This window comes from Antechinus flavipes, chromosome 3, assembly GCF_016432865.1.
Source record: "Antechinus flavipes isolate AdamAnt ecotype Samford, QLD, Australia chromosome 3, AdamAnt_v2, whole genome shotgun sequence".
NCBI classification, from domain to species: domain Eukaryota; kingdom Metazoa; phylum Chordata; class Mammalia; order Dasyuromorphia; family Dasyuridae; genus Antechinus; species Antechinus flavipes.
In genome coordinates, this window is record NC_067400.1 from 596,411,667 (window position 1) to 596,425,295 (window position 13,629).

Consider the following 13,629-nt stretch of genomic DNA (forward strand, 5'->3'; position numbering starts at 1 on the left):
GTGCAAACGATGAAATTCAGTGATAAATTTAGAAGAAATGGAACCTGGGCTAGATCTTAAATAATAATTAGAATTGGGATACACTGGGAAATAAGAGGATACTCCAAGTAAAGGAGAACTATCTGTCAATGGTAAAGGGGAAGAAGTGTTGATTTTAGAGTCAATAACTGGGATGAAATATTGTCTCTGCCATAGTAAATAGCAATAATCCAGAGTGACTTTTGGCAAGACATTATCCCAACTCTATGCCTCAGTTTCCTCATCTGCAAAATGAAGGGATTAAACCAGATAGTTACTAGTCTTGTCTCTAATCTGGGCCACAGTAGAGTGTGTGTGTGTGTTGTGTGTGTGTGTGTGTGTGAATCTATATTTGTCCTCTGACTGCCAGCCTGGACCCCAGAATCCTCTGCTGGTCCCAGGCTGGAATGGTAGATGGAATGCAGTCATTGGAGACAAGAAGAGCTGGAATCAAACCCTGTCTCTGGCCATTTCTAGTTTTGTGAGCTTGTGACTTTAATATTTCCAAGACCCAGCTTTCTCATTTACAAAATGGAGACAATAATAGCATCTATGCATAACCTTGCTATTTATTTATTTTTAATACACATTGTTTTATAAATCATGTTGGAAGAGAAAAATCAGAGCAAAAGGGAAAAAACTGTGGGAAAGATTAAAAAAAAAAAAACCAGGAAAAAGAAGTGAACATAGCATGTGTTGATTTACATTCTGTCTCCATGATTCTTTTTCTGGATGCAGATGGCATTTTCTGTCCAAAGTGTATTGAGATTACTTCAGACACTGAACCACTGAGAAGAGCCCAAGTCTTTTATCATCACACTGATCATCACACATTCTTGCTGTTATTGTATACAATGTATTCATGGTTCTGCTTGTTTTGCTCAGCATCAGTTTGTGTAACTCTTCCCAGGCCTTTCTAAAATTGATTTGTTTATCATTTCTTATAGAAAAATCACATTCCATTATCATCATATACCACAACTTGTTCAGCCATTCTCCAGTTGATGGGCAGCTACTTACTCATTTTCCATTTCTTTGCTACCACAAAGAGCTGCTACAAACATTTTTGAACTTGTGGGTCCTTGTTCCTCCTTTACATAGTGCTGTTGTGAAGGCTAAATGACATGATATTTGTAAAGTGTTTTGCAGACTTGAAGAGTTATATAGACACCAGTTATTATTATAAATACATGCTTCCTTTCATTCTCCCCCTCTCTCTCTTCTTTTCCTTTCTTTCCTCCTCTCTCCCTCCCTCTTTTCCTTCCTTCCTTCCTTCCTTCCTTCCTTCCTTCCTTCCTTCCTTCCTTCCTTCCTTCCTTCCTTCCTTCCTTCCTTTCTTCCTTCCTTCCTTTCTCCCTCCCTTCCTTCCTTTTTTCCTTTTCTCTTTCCTTCTTTCCTTTCCTTCCTTTTTTCCCTTCCCATCCAAGGTGGGATGGGATGTGCGGGAGATGAGACTTGCAGCCCGAGGTTTCTGGAAGCCAGGCATTTGAGAGCCGGCCCTGGGCACACAGAGGCCCCTGGCCAGCTGGAGTTGGTTCAGAGCATCTGAAGTCATACACAGCAGCCAGCTCCTGCCCCGCCATTACCCCCTCCTTTCCAGCCTTTCAGTTTGCTGCTATGAAAGAGCAATGGTGCGAAGTTCGTTTGGGGGAGAAAAACAGGAAGCAGCACCAGAGAGAGCTAGAGCCTGAGGCGCCTAAGTGAGCCCGGGCACTCCCCCTCAGCCCCCAACTTCACACCACAGGCTGCTCTCAGTCACACGGAACATGGGGAGAATTACGGGAAGGCGGTGAGGTGTCTGGCCCAGCCCCGGCCCCAGGGGGGAAGGAGGGGACAGTCCAGCTCACCCTCCCAACACCCCCCCCAGCCCCGTGCTAGCCCTTGTGGGTTTTGTTTTTCAGTAAAGCTCCCATCTAGAGAGAGGTGTGAGAGAAGTGGCCGGCCCCAAGGTGGGGTGGGGGTGGGGATGGATGTTTTGCACCCGTGGGTCGTGGTCTGTCCTCAGAGGGTCCCTTTCCCAGAACCCAGTTTTCTGAACCTAAGAAAACAGCCAACACTACTGGCTGCCGTTGTGGTGGTGGGGGGTCCATCCCCCTCCAAGTACGCATCTGCTTTAAGCCAATTTGAAATTCATCAGATTTGTTCTTCTGGGCTCCTTGTTTTCTGCTTTAAAACAAACAAAGCCCTCTCCCCCAAACTTCTACCCTAGAGTTTCAGGCCATTGCCTTAAGATTGAGATCCCTCTACCAATGGGAATATCCCGAGGAGATATATCACTTGATGCTAACAGTTATTCTCCCAGCAGTGTGAGGGAGTTTCCAGTCTTTTTCTGGGAGTTTTTGATAGGGAAGAAGGAGAAGAGAAGCGATAAGGGGGGAAGTCATATCTGACAATGGTGGGGAGGGGGAACCGTGGAAGGTAAAATGTATAGACACGATGTCACTGGGCACCTGTCAAAGGTGGAGTGCCGTGGATGTTTGTCACTTACAGACAGGACCAGTGACATCGGGAGAGTGATGTCTTGGCTCGCCCCTCAGCTGGATGTAAGTAGGCAGAACTGCCCCAAGTCACCAGCCTCACTCTGTCTTTCAGAGGTAGGGAAGTCCAGTGGTAAGCCCAAAATCAGAACAACTGGGGATGACCTGGGATGCAATGGAGGACCTTGGTGCCTTCAATGTCTGACCAAGCTCTGAGTGTTCCTCAGCCCTTGCTTTAGCCACCTTCACGGCCATAGAAATAAATCGTGTTCATCAACCCATTGCACCGCGGTAAGTCTTCACATGCTTGGGATAGACCGCCTCCCCCCGTCCCCAACTCACTCAGAGGTTTGGGGCTTTTTGGTCACAGCGTTCAGAAAGTGATGCCGTTTGAGTGGTCTAGCTTAGTGGCTATGAGAGAGTTGTTAAGAATCCCCTTTAAATCGGCCACAGGTTCTAGAGTGAAAGAATTCACTCATTCCCGAATTATTAGTTGCAAAATGAAAATTTATTGTTAGATAGAAGTCAGTTTAGAAAACTGACTTCTATGGTGGCAGATCTATGGGAAATGGAGTTTTGCACTGAGAAAGCAGTTCTCAGTGGACAGAAAGTCCTGGCAGCGAAGGGAACAATCAAGGTCCATCTGCAAAAGACCTTCCATGAAGGAAGCTGTTATATGGGGTCTTAGTGGGGCTGGGACAGCCCGAGCAGGTCAGACCCAGGGCGGGTGGGGTGGCTGGGACAGCCTGGATCTCCTACTGGAATTAACAACACTTCAATGGAGTGCTTTTTGCCCAGGATTTCTAATTGAATCAAAGGCACTGGCATCTTGGAAAGACAATTTATCTAGAGGGATATGTCTTCCCCAGGAGGAGCTGAGAATCTGAAAAGGATCACAGATCAAAAGGAAATACAATTTCCTATAGGGACCACAACACACTTCAAAGGACTAGGACTTCTGGTGTGAGGATTGCTCCTCCCCCTTTGGTGCCCACCTGTTACCCGACTCTCACCCATGACTCCAAGAAGTTGTAGCGTAAACCATGACCCCAGTAAAACCAGGAAAAGTAAGCTACATCGGAAATGAGAGAGGAGAAGATGCTGTCGGAGCCATATAGCGCCAGGTCTGGAGGGGGAAACACTCATCTCCCTGAGTTCAAATCTGTTCTGACTTGCTCCTTTCTATTACCTTACTCATTTACTATTTACTTATTATTAGCTGTGCAAATCTGGCAAGTCACTTAACTTTGTCTCTGTTTTCTCACCTAAAAATGGGCTGGAGAAAGAAATGTCAAGCTCCCTCCAGAATCTTTGTGAGAAGCCCCCAAATAAGATCACAAAAAATCACATAGGACTCAAAAACACTGACCAATCACAAATGTATTGTGTCTCAGGAGAGAGTAGTCAGGTGCTGCTGTCTCCTCTTCCCCATTCTGACCATTCTCAGGGCTATGCTAGAGCCATTTCCTGCAGACTTGCAAGAACCCAATTGTTAAATTTTCAATATGACTAATTATATCTTGGAAAGCCTCAAACAGGACAAATCTTGGCTTGATTTATTGTTTTGTTGATTGTTTGGTGATAAAAACACAGAATAAACTTAAAAGTGCATTGTATGTATGTATATTTTTGTAGAGCTGATTGTTAAACATTTACCAGCACAGTCCCACCCTATTCTCCCACTTCCCTCAAGTTATCACCTCTAAAGGTCATGCTGCTATACTTACTGAGTTTGATCTTACACAAAGGACACATGGGGCCATAACTAAGAATTCTTGTGTCTAGAGCAAATTCTGTTGGGGGATTGAGTTGGTAAAAGCAGAATTCAAAAGCCAAATACTAACAGGCCCAGTCTCTAGAAGGAATAATGATCTGAATCCAAGTGACATACAGTTTTTGAATTCCCCAAACAACAACAAAGCAATCTGACATGGGTTAAATATAGCAATCCTTTTATTTTTTTTTTATTATACCTTTTTATTTACAAGTTATATGCATGGGTAATTTTACAGCATTGACAATTGCCAAATCTTTTGTTCCAATTTTTCCCCTCCTTTTCCCCACCCCCTCCCCAAGATGGTAGATTGACCAATACATGTTAAATATGTTAAAGTATAAAATAAATACATTATAAGTATACATGTCCTAACAGTTATTTTATAGCAATCCTGTTAAACATATTTCTATATTCCTCATGTTGTACAAGAAAAATCAGACCAAAAGGGGAAAAGAACACAAGAAACAAACAAAAATATGAAAGTAGTATGCTTCGATCCAAATTCAGTCTCCATAGTTCTCTCTGGATGCAGATTTTCCCCCAAGTCTCTTGAAATTGCCTTGAATCAATGCACTGTTGAGAAGAGCCAAGTCCGTTACAGCTGATGATCACATAATGATGTTGTTACTGTGAACGATGTTGTCCAGGTTCTGCTCACTTCACTCTGCATCAGTTTATATAAGTCTTTCTAGGATTTTCTAAAACTATCCACACAACATAGTAGTATTCCATTATATTTGATGGGGGGGAGGGGGCAACTTCTAGCAGAAATGTAACAATAACCCTAAGATCCCCTAGCCTTGAGAGTAATGTAGTTATAGATTTCTTCCCCTGCTTTTAGGGAAGATGAAGCAATAATCCTGCAATCCCCTGGTCTTAGGAGTACTATAGTTTTACACACATTGCTAGCTGTCAGATAAACAATCTATTTCTCAATAATCTTAAGGTCCTCTGGCCTTGACTTCTACAAACATTGCTAGCTGTTAATGATAACAAAATTTCCGAACAGATTACCCCTGAAAAACCCATAAAATTAGCAAATCAGTGACATAAATTTATCTTCTGCTCCTGATTCTTTGCTAAATTCCCTTGGAACTTAGCCCACTTCAATTGGGAGTAATTATAATAAACTTTGTCCCTTGACTTGGAGATGGTTCCAAGTTTGCAAATTCTTTTGAGATACCTTGCGACACTGATCTGGACCCCAGCTTTTTGGGGTCTCTTTTGAACCTTAACAATATTTGTATACCATTACTTATTCAGTCATTTATCTATTGATAGCCATCCCCTTAACTTCCAGTTCTTTGCCACAGCAAAAAGAGTTGCTGTAAATATTTTTGCACATATGGGTCTTTTTCCTCTTTCTTTGATCTTTAGGGACATAAGCCTAATAATGGTATAGCTGAGTCAAAAAGTATGCACAAGTTAGTGACTTTGAGGGTATAAGTCCAAATTAATTTCCAGAATGGCACAGTTCCATCAACAGCACATTAATGTGCCTGTTTTCCCACAGTCCCTCCAACAGGTGTTAATTTCTTTTTTTGTCATCTTTGCCAATCTGATGGGTGTGAAATGCAGCCTCTCAGAGTTGTTTTAATTTGCATTTCTCTAATTGTTAATGATTTGGAACATTTTTTCATATGATTTTTAATAGCTTAGATTTTTTCTTTTGAGAATTGCCTCCTTATATCCTTTGGTAATTTATTAATTAGGAAATGCATTTTTTGCTTTCTTTTTTCTCAACAGCATTTTATTTTTCCAATTAAATATCAAGGTAGTTTTGCTCTTTTTTTAGCCATATTGGTTCATATTTGGGCCATTTTGCAGCATTCATTTTTATCGTTCACTTAATTTATGTAGTTATGGTCATTATGTATTGTTTTCTTGGCTCTGCTTACTTCACGCTGCAACAGATATAAGTTTTTCCATCCTCTTCTGTATTCATCATACTTGTTCTTTCTTATAATAGTCATATTCCATTATCTTCATGTACCATAATTTGTTTATACATTCCCCAATTAATGGGCATCCACTTTGGTTCTAATTCTTTGCTACTACAAAAAGTGAGGCTATAGAGATTTTGGAGACCTTCTTATCAACGACTACCTTGGAATAAAAACCTGATAATAGAATCTTTGGCTCAGATGGCATGAACATTTTAACGACTTTATTTGTATAATTCTAAGTTGCTTTTCAAAATCTTTGTACCAATTCATAGATCTACCAACAATCCATTGATGTAACTATTTAACTACAACCCATCAATACTGACTATCCCCATCTTTTGTCATCTTGGCTAATCTGGAGAATATGAGGATTGTTTTGATTGCCTTATTAGTGAATAGACTTGTAATTCTATATACCATTGGCTGTTTATATTTTGGGGCCATTTTGTATATTAGGGAATAGTTTTGGTTTTATATATGTTAGTGTTGTCTATTTTGGACACCAAAACCCTTATCTGAGAAATGTGATACAGAGATTCCCTCCTTCCCTTTTAACCACTTTTTTACTTACATGCATTAATTTTGTTTTCACTGCCCCAGCTCTATGAACACCCTCTCATCACTTCAGGCCTTGATTATCACAATAGCCCACTAGTGGGCTTGCTAATCACCTCTTGCCCCTCTACAATCCCATTCAGCTACCAAAGTGATTTTCCTAAAGCTCAGATCTGACTAGATCATCCTTCAATGGCATTCTATTGCCTTCAGGAGTAAATATAAATGCTCTGTTTAGCACAACCCAGGCCCCTCCTTCCTTTCCAATTTCCTCATCTCTTATTCTTCAATACGTACTCTTCAATCTAATGACCCTGGCTTTGTTCCACAAACAAAATCCTCCATCTCTTAGCTCAAAGCATTTTCTCTGACAGTCTTCCCTTCCCAGAAAGGTCTTCCTCTTCAGCTCCCAACTACTGATCTCCCTGACATTCTTTTAGTCTCAACTAAAAACCCATCTTCTTCATGAACTTCTCCTTCCCCAATTCCTCTCCAGTCCAGTGCTTTCCCTCTGTTAATTATTTCCTATTTAGCCTGTATATCGCTTACAAAATATATATATTTGCGGGATGTCTCTCCCATTTGACTGTCAGCTTCTTGAGGGCATGGATTGTGTTTTGCCCCTCTTTTGGTACCCCAGCACTCAGCACAATGCTTGGCACATAATAGACAATACTTTTTTTTTGTTGAGGCAATTGGGGTCACACAGCTAAGACTGAATACATTTTTAAAAATTTAATTAATTTATTCTGCAGAAGCTTTCCAATTTCATGTAATCAAAATTATGTATTTTTTCTTTTGCAATTGCCTCTATCTCTTCCTTGGTTAAGAATATATCTACCCACAGTTGTAAGAGATAAATCATTTGATTCTTTTCTGATTTAAAAAATACTATTATTATTAAGTATACTATGAATAGATTCTATTAAAATCATGTATCCATTATACTTTGTTGTGGAGTATGGTATAAGGTGTTATCCTAAATTTAATTTCTGCTGGATTGCTTTCTTTCCAGCAGTTTTTTTTTAACTAAATAGGAAGCTTTTTCTTAAATAATTTATATTTTTCATTTTCTATAAAACACTATTATTAACTTCCATTATGCTGATACTGGGATACAAAGAAAGGCAAAAGACAGTAATTTGAGATCTCAAAGTGCTAGTCCCATTTCATCTGTATCTTTTCTTCATTATTTACTTTAACAGTCTATAACTCTTGTTTCTCCAAATGAATTTTGTTTTTGTTTTACTGAGTTTTGTAACTTTTGAGTTTGGCAAAGCATTAAAATTGTAAATTAATGTCTGTAATGTCGTCATTTTTAATATATTGGAATGATCCAGTCATGAGCACTGAATCTTCTTCCAGCTTTTTAGGTTGTTGGATATTTCTTTGCAAAGCGCTTTGTATTTGGTTCTAAGTCTTTTGTGTGCTTTGGTAGACTCATCGCCAATTATTTCATGCATTTTGGTAGTCATTTGGAATAGCATTTCTTTTTCCAGGGAGTAGATTTTTAAAAGTCAACTTCACAAGCACATGATGGAGGGGGAGACATGGTTTGACAGCTGTATGTGAGGAAAAGATTTTGAGATTTAAGTGGATAGCAAAGTCCACATGAGTCATCAGTGTGATGTGGCAGCCATGTGCTGCTCTTGGACTACAGTGAGAAATAGCAATTTCAGGAATCGAGAGGTCGAGAGTCCCTTAGTACTCAACCCTAGACAGATCACATCTGAATATTCTGTGTGCCGTTTTTAAGAAGGGCATGAGAAACCTGGAGGGTAGAAGAAGGTGACCAGAATGGTGAAGGATCTTGAATCCATGTCCCATGAAGATTATTCATTAATTACCTATCCTAATCAAATTCCTGTACACTCCTCCTTCCCCCAACACGTCAAATGCATCCTTTCTTCCATTCTGTCTTTCAGAATCCCTCGCTTTCCCCTCCACATTGGGGTTTTTTGGTTCCCACTAGCAGCTAATGGCATTAGTGGCAAGAGGGCTGCAAATGGAGTCAGGAAGTCCTGAGTTCAGATCCAGCCTTAGACACTTAACCTCTGCTTTAGTTGTAAAATGGGGATAATAAGAGCACTGACTCTTAAGAGTTATTGTGAGGATCAAATGAGTTCATATTTGTAAAATATGAAGCAAAATGTCTGGTTTATGATCATTGTATGCATTTTAGGTCTATTATTATTATTATTATTATTGCTAGTACCTTCCCCCAGATTAACCTATCTTAACTTTTTATATATTTTATATCTGCCTAGATGTGAATATGTTGTTTTCTTCCATAGGAACAGAAACTTCTTGAGGACAGGGGTTGTTTCATGTTTGTATTTGTAGTCCCACACTGTGTCACAATGACTGGAACATAGTAGGTGTTTAATGATGCTTATTGATCGATTGATGAGTAGTCTTGTTCTGAGAATGGAGTAGGGCAAAGGTGGTAGTGATCAGAGATGTCATCATAAGCTCATAGGTTTAACACCATTCTCCTCCTCTTCCTCCTTCTTCCTCTTCTTCTTCTCCTCTTCTTCCTTCTTTTGCTTTTCCTCCTCCCCTCCTTTTATTCCGTCTTCTTTTTCCCTGCCTTTATCTTTTCAGACTCAGGACCAAACTGAGAGACGGGGAGAGGAAGGAGAGACAAAGAGGAGGAAGCCTCTATTTTCCTTCCAGTAGTTCCAAATGATGATGAGAGAGGGGAAGGGGATAGGTGAGAAATTGGCTTTATCTTCCTTCCCAATTGCTTCCGTTTCTACCTTCCATATCCAGAAGGATGAAGAAGAATAAAAACAGGTTTCTTCCACAGCTCTTGACTCCGCAGGTTTCCATCCTTCCCTATCCCTTCCTCTTTGCTCCCATGTCCCTTAGCATCTTTCATGCAATTGGGAATGGGATCAGAAGTCCTCTTATGGGTAAAGGGGATCTATAGTGATCTTAGCTCCTAAACAGAAAATGCTCAGTGACCTGGTTTCCTGGAGGCCATTCAGCCTAATTTACAAGCCATGGAACTATAGAATTTTATCATTAGAACAATGCATGGATCCCTTCTATAATATTCCTGAAAAAATGTTCATTCAACCACAAGTTGAATATCTCTAGTGATGAGGAGCTCACTACCGTATTAATTCTGGTCTGAGCCACAGACAGCGGTCTTAGGTGAGAGTTGCTTCATCTCTAGGAAATGTATGATCTGTGCTCCTTATCAGAGACAAATACACACACACACACACACACACACACACACACACACACACACACAAAATTTATGCTAAACCAAATAGACAAGACGGGGATAGGATCAGAAGAAATAGCGTGAAGGTTGGAACCAAAAAGCTTTGGCCAGAACTCTCCTGGGGGAAGCCTTCCTTGGGAAGAGCTTGCAGCTAATCTCTACCAGACTCACTTAGCTAAAAAGCCAGAATCAGAACTGTGGTCTAGCCTCTATCTTCATGCAACCAACACCTATGTGTCTGACTATTTGGGGAGATAACCTATTTTTATTTTATTAAATCAAGATTTATTAAATCAAACCTGAGATTGGTAATCAATTCTGAAGACACCAGAAGAGTCTTTTAAAGCTATTATTATGTTCCAGACAGTGCTAAAGACAAAAGGAACATCAATGAAGTGGAGAACACCTTCTCAGGATGGAGAGAAAGCCGAGCTACTCAACTGTTACCTGATTCTGTTTTCTCTTTCAAGTAGAGTAATCTCCAAATTGGGAAGAATAGACTAAAAATGGTAGACGGTGACTCAAAAAGCAATATAAAATAAAAAAGAAATCGCAAGTAAGAACTCTGCTTCCTCTAAGTGAGGTCAAATTATCTGCATCAGCATAATGAAAGCCTGAATGCATTGATAGAATGGCAAATATTTAATAACCAGCCCTTCAAGGTTAAAAAAAAAGTATATGTAACACATTTTAAAGATTACTCTGTACTGTTAGCATTTTATCTATCACTTAAGTTGAGAAAATTAACAAAGTGATAAATCAAGTCCTGATTTTTCGCATTCTCAGATTTCTGAGGTGATTATGTTCATACTAGAAATTTAACAATCAGCTTTCCAATTAGAGCTGGCTCCAGCATACTTCCATCTGGGTGGCATTTCTGAATTACTGTTAATGATCTTTGAGAAGTTTGGAGGAGAAGAGAGGATCTGCAGAATGGGAGACAGGCAAATATTGTCCTGATTTTCAAAAAGGTAAGAGGGAAGATTTTTCAAATGACAGACCAGTGAAAATTTGACTTCACTTCCTCACAAAATTCTGGGATGTTTTCCTAAAAGGACAGCTGTGAACATTTTAGAGAAGGAAGCTGTGATTGTTATAAGTCAGTATGGGTTCTTTAAGAAAAGGTGAGATAGGGCAGAAATGGAAAACATCCTGGGGGAATTTTCACAAATATAGAACACCCAGAACTAGAATGAGTCAGTAGATGGGGAAAGATTGAAGATGAAAGAGACCAGAGGGAAAGGGAATGATCTCCCTCCTGGGGAAGAGCGGAAACAATGAGTCAGAAAGCCTAGGTCAGTTTTGGAGAAGAAAAAGGCCTTTTCTTTCTCATAGGAAAGCAAAGGAGCAAAGTGCAGATAGTGAGGGTTTTGGACAGGTAGGGCAAGTAAGATGAGCGCTCAGGACAGAAGATCTTGATTTTCTGAGTCAAGTTGGAGATAAGCTAGGGGTGGTGGGGGATATAGGAGCTTCAGAAGAGAGGGAAAGATTTGGAAGGGCTACTATGTAAAGTGTGTTAGAGAGCCCATTCATTAAAAATAAGTGAATTTCTGTGTAGCAGGGAAAGTCCAGTTGAGATTAGAGAATATGAATTTTTAGTGGATTCAGTCAACACAATGGCCAAAATTTCTCTAACAACTCTCAGGGGCCTAAGAGTGCAGAAGGTCTGCAGGAGGATGATTGAGAGATAAAGAATGCTAAGGTGTGAATGGTGATTCTCCGTCCCCTTCCTACTTGTAATTTGCTTTCATTTTTTATATATTTACAGAAATTATTTTAATATATTTATGTAATTATATGTATTCTACATTAAGTTCAGTCACCTCTGATGCTTTGTGACCTCATGTGGGGTTTTCTTAGCAAAAACACTGGAATGTTTTGCCATTTCCTTTTGCAGCTCATTTTACCTATGTGGAAATTGAGGCAAACAGGGTTTGTTCAAGGTCACAAAGCTAGAAAGTGTTTGAGTCTGGATTTGAAATCAGGGCTTCTGGATTCCAGACTTGGCACTCTCCTTACTGCACCACCTTGCTGCCCCATTTATGTGTGTATATATACACCCACACGCGCGACACACAGAGAGTTCTATAAATAGGAGTCACAGTGGAAAGAATCTAGACTTGGAGTCAGGAAAACCTGAGTTTAAATCCAGTCTCAGACACTTCCTAGCTGTGTGACTGTGCAAAATGTCCTCATCCGCAACATGAGAATAATAATAGCACCTGTCTCATAGGAATATGAGGATCCAATGTGATAATGTTTGTAAAAAACTGCAAAAAGCTTTTTAGGAGTGCTATCTTTATATATGTAGATATTTTATAAGTCTATATTTTATATGTAAACATACTTTATATGTGCATATATTTCAATATCTGTATATGGTTTCGTGTATATTTTATGTGTGTACATTTTAAGTACATATATATTTTTGCATGTATATTTTATGTGTGTACATTTTAAGTCCATGTATATATTTTTGCATGTATATTTTATGTGTGTACATTTTAAGTCCATGTATATATTTTTGCATGTATATTTTATGTGTGTACATTTTAAGTCCATGTATATAGTTTTGCATGTATATTTTATGTGTGTACATTTTAAGTCCATGTATATATTTTTGCATGTATATTTTATGTGTGTACATTTTAGTCCATGTATATATTTTTGCGTGTATATTTTATGTGTGTACATTTTAAGTCCATGTATATATTTTTGCGTGTATATTTTATGTGTGTACATTTTAAGTCCATGTATATATTTTTGCGTGTATATTTTATGTGTGTACATTTTAAGTCCATGTATATATTTTTGCGTGTATATTTTATGTGTGTACATTTTAAGTCCATGTATATATTTTCGTGTGTATATTTTATGTGTGTACATTTTAAGTCCATGCATATATTTTTGCGTGTATATATTTGAGATGTGTATATATTTGATATGGATGCATATATTATGTATGTTTTGTGTATGCATATATTTCATGTGTGTATATATTTTTATAGGTGTATATATTTCATGTGCACTTATTTTCTCTTCAAGGAGAATGTAAGTTCTTAAAGTAGGGATGATTTTCTTTTTTTTGTATCCTCAGAGGCTAGTATATAACAGGTACTTAATAAGTGCTTGTTGGTTGGTAAGAAAAGGGGGCAAGGGCCTCTCACTTATCTGGCTTGCTGCCCCTGCCACTTTGGCTTAATTTGCTTTGCCACCAGGTTTGCCTGGTTATGTACACACTTATGTGTACATGCATGTACACACATGTATACATGCAAAAATATATACATGGACTTAAAATGTACACACATAAAATATACATGCAAAAATATATATGTACTTAAAATGTACACACATAAAATATACACAAAACCATATACAGATATTGAAATATATGCACATATAAAGTATGTTTACATATAAAATATAGACTTATAAAATATCTACATATATAAAGATAGCACTCCTAAAAAGCTTTTTGCAGTTTTTTACAAATCTGGCACATAACAGGTGCTTAATAAGTGCTTGTTGGTTGGTAAGAAAAGGGGGCAAGGGCCTCTCACTTATCTGGCTTGCTGCCCCTGCCACTTTGGCTTAATTTGCTTTGCCACCAGGTTTGCC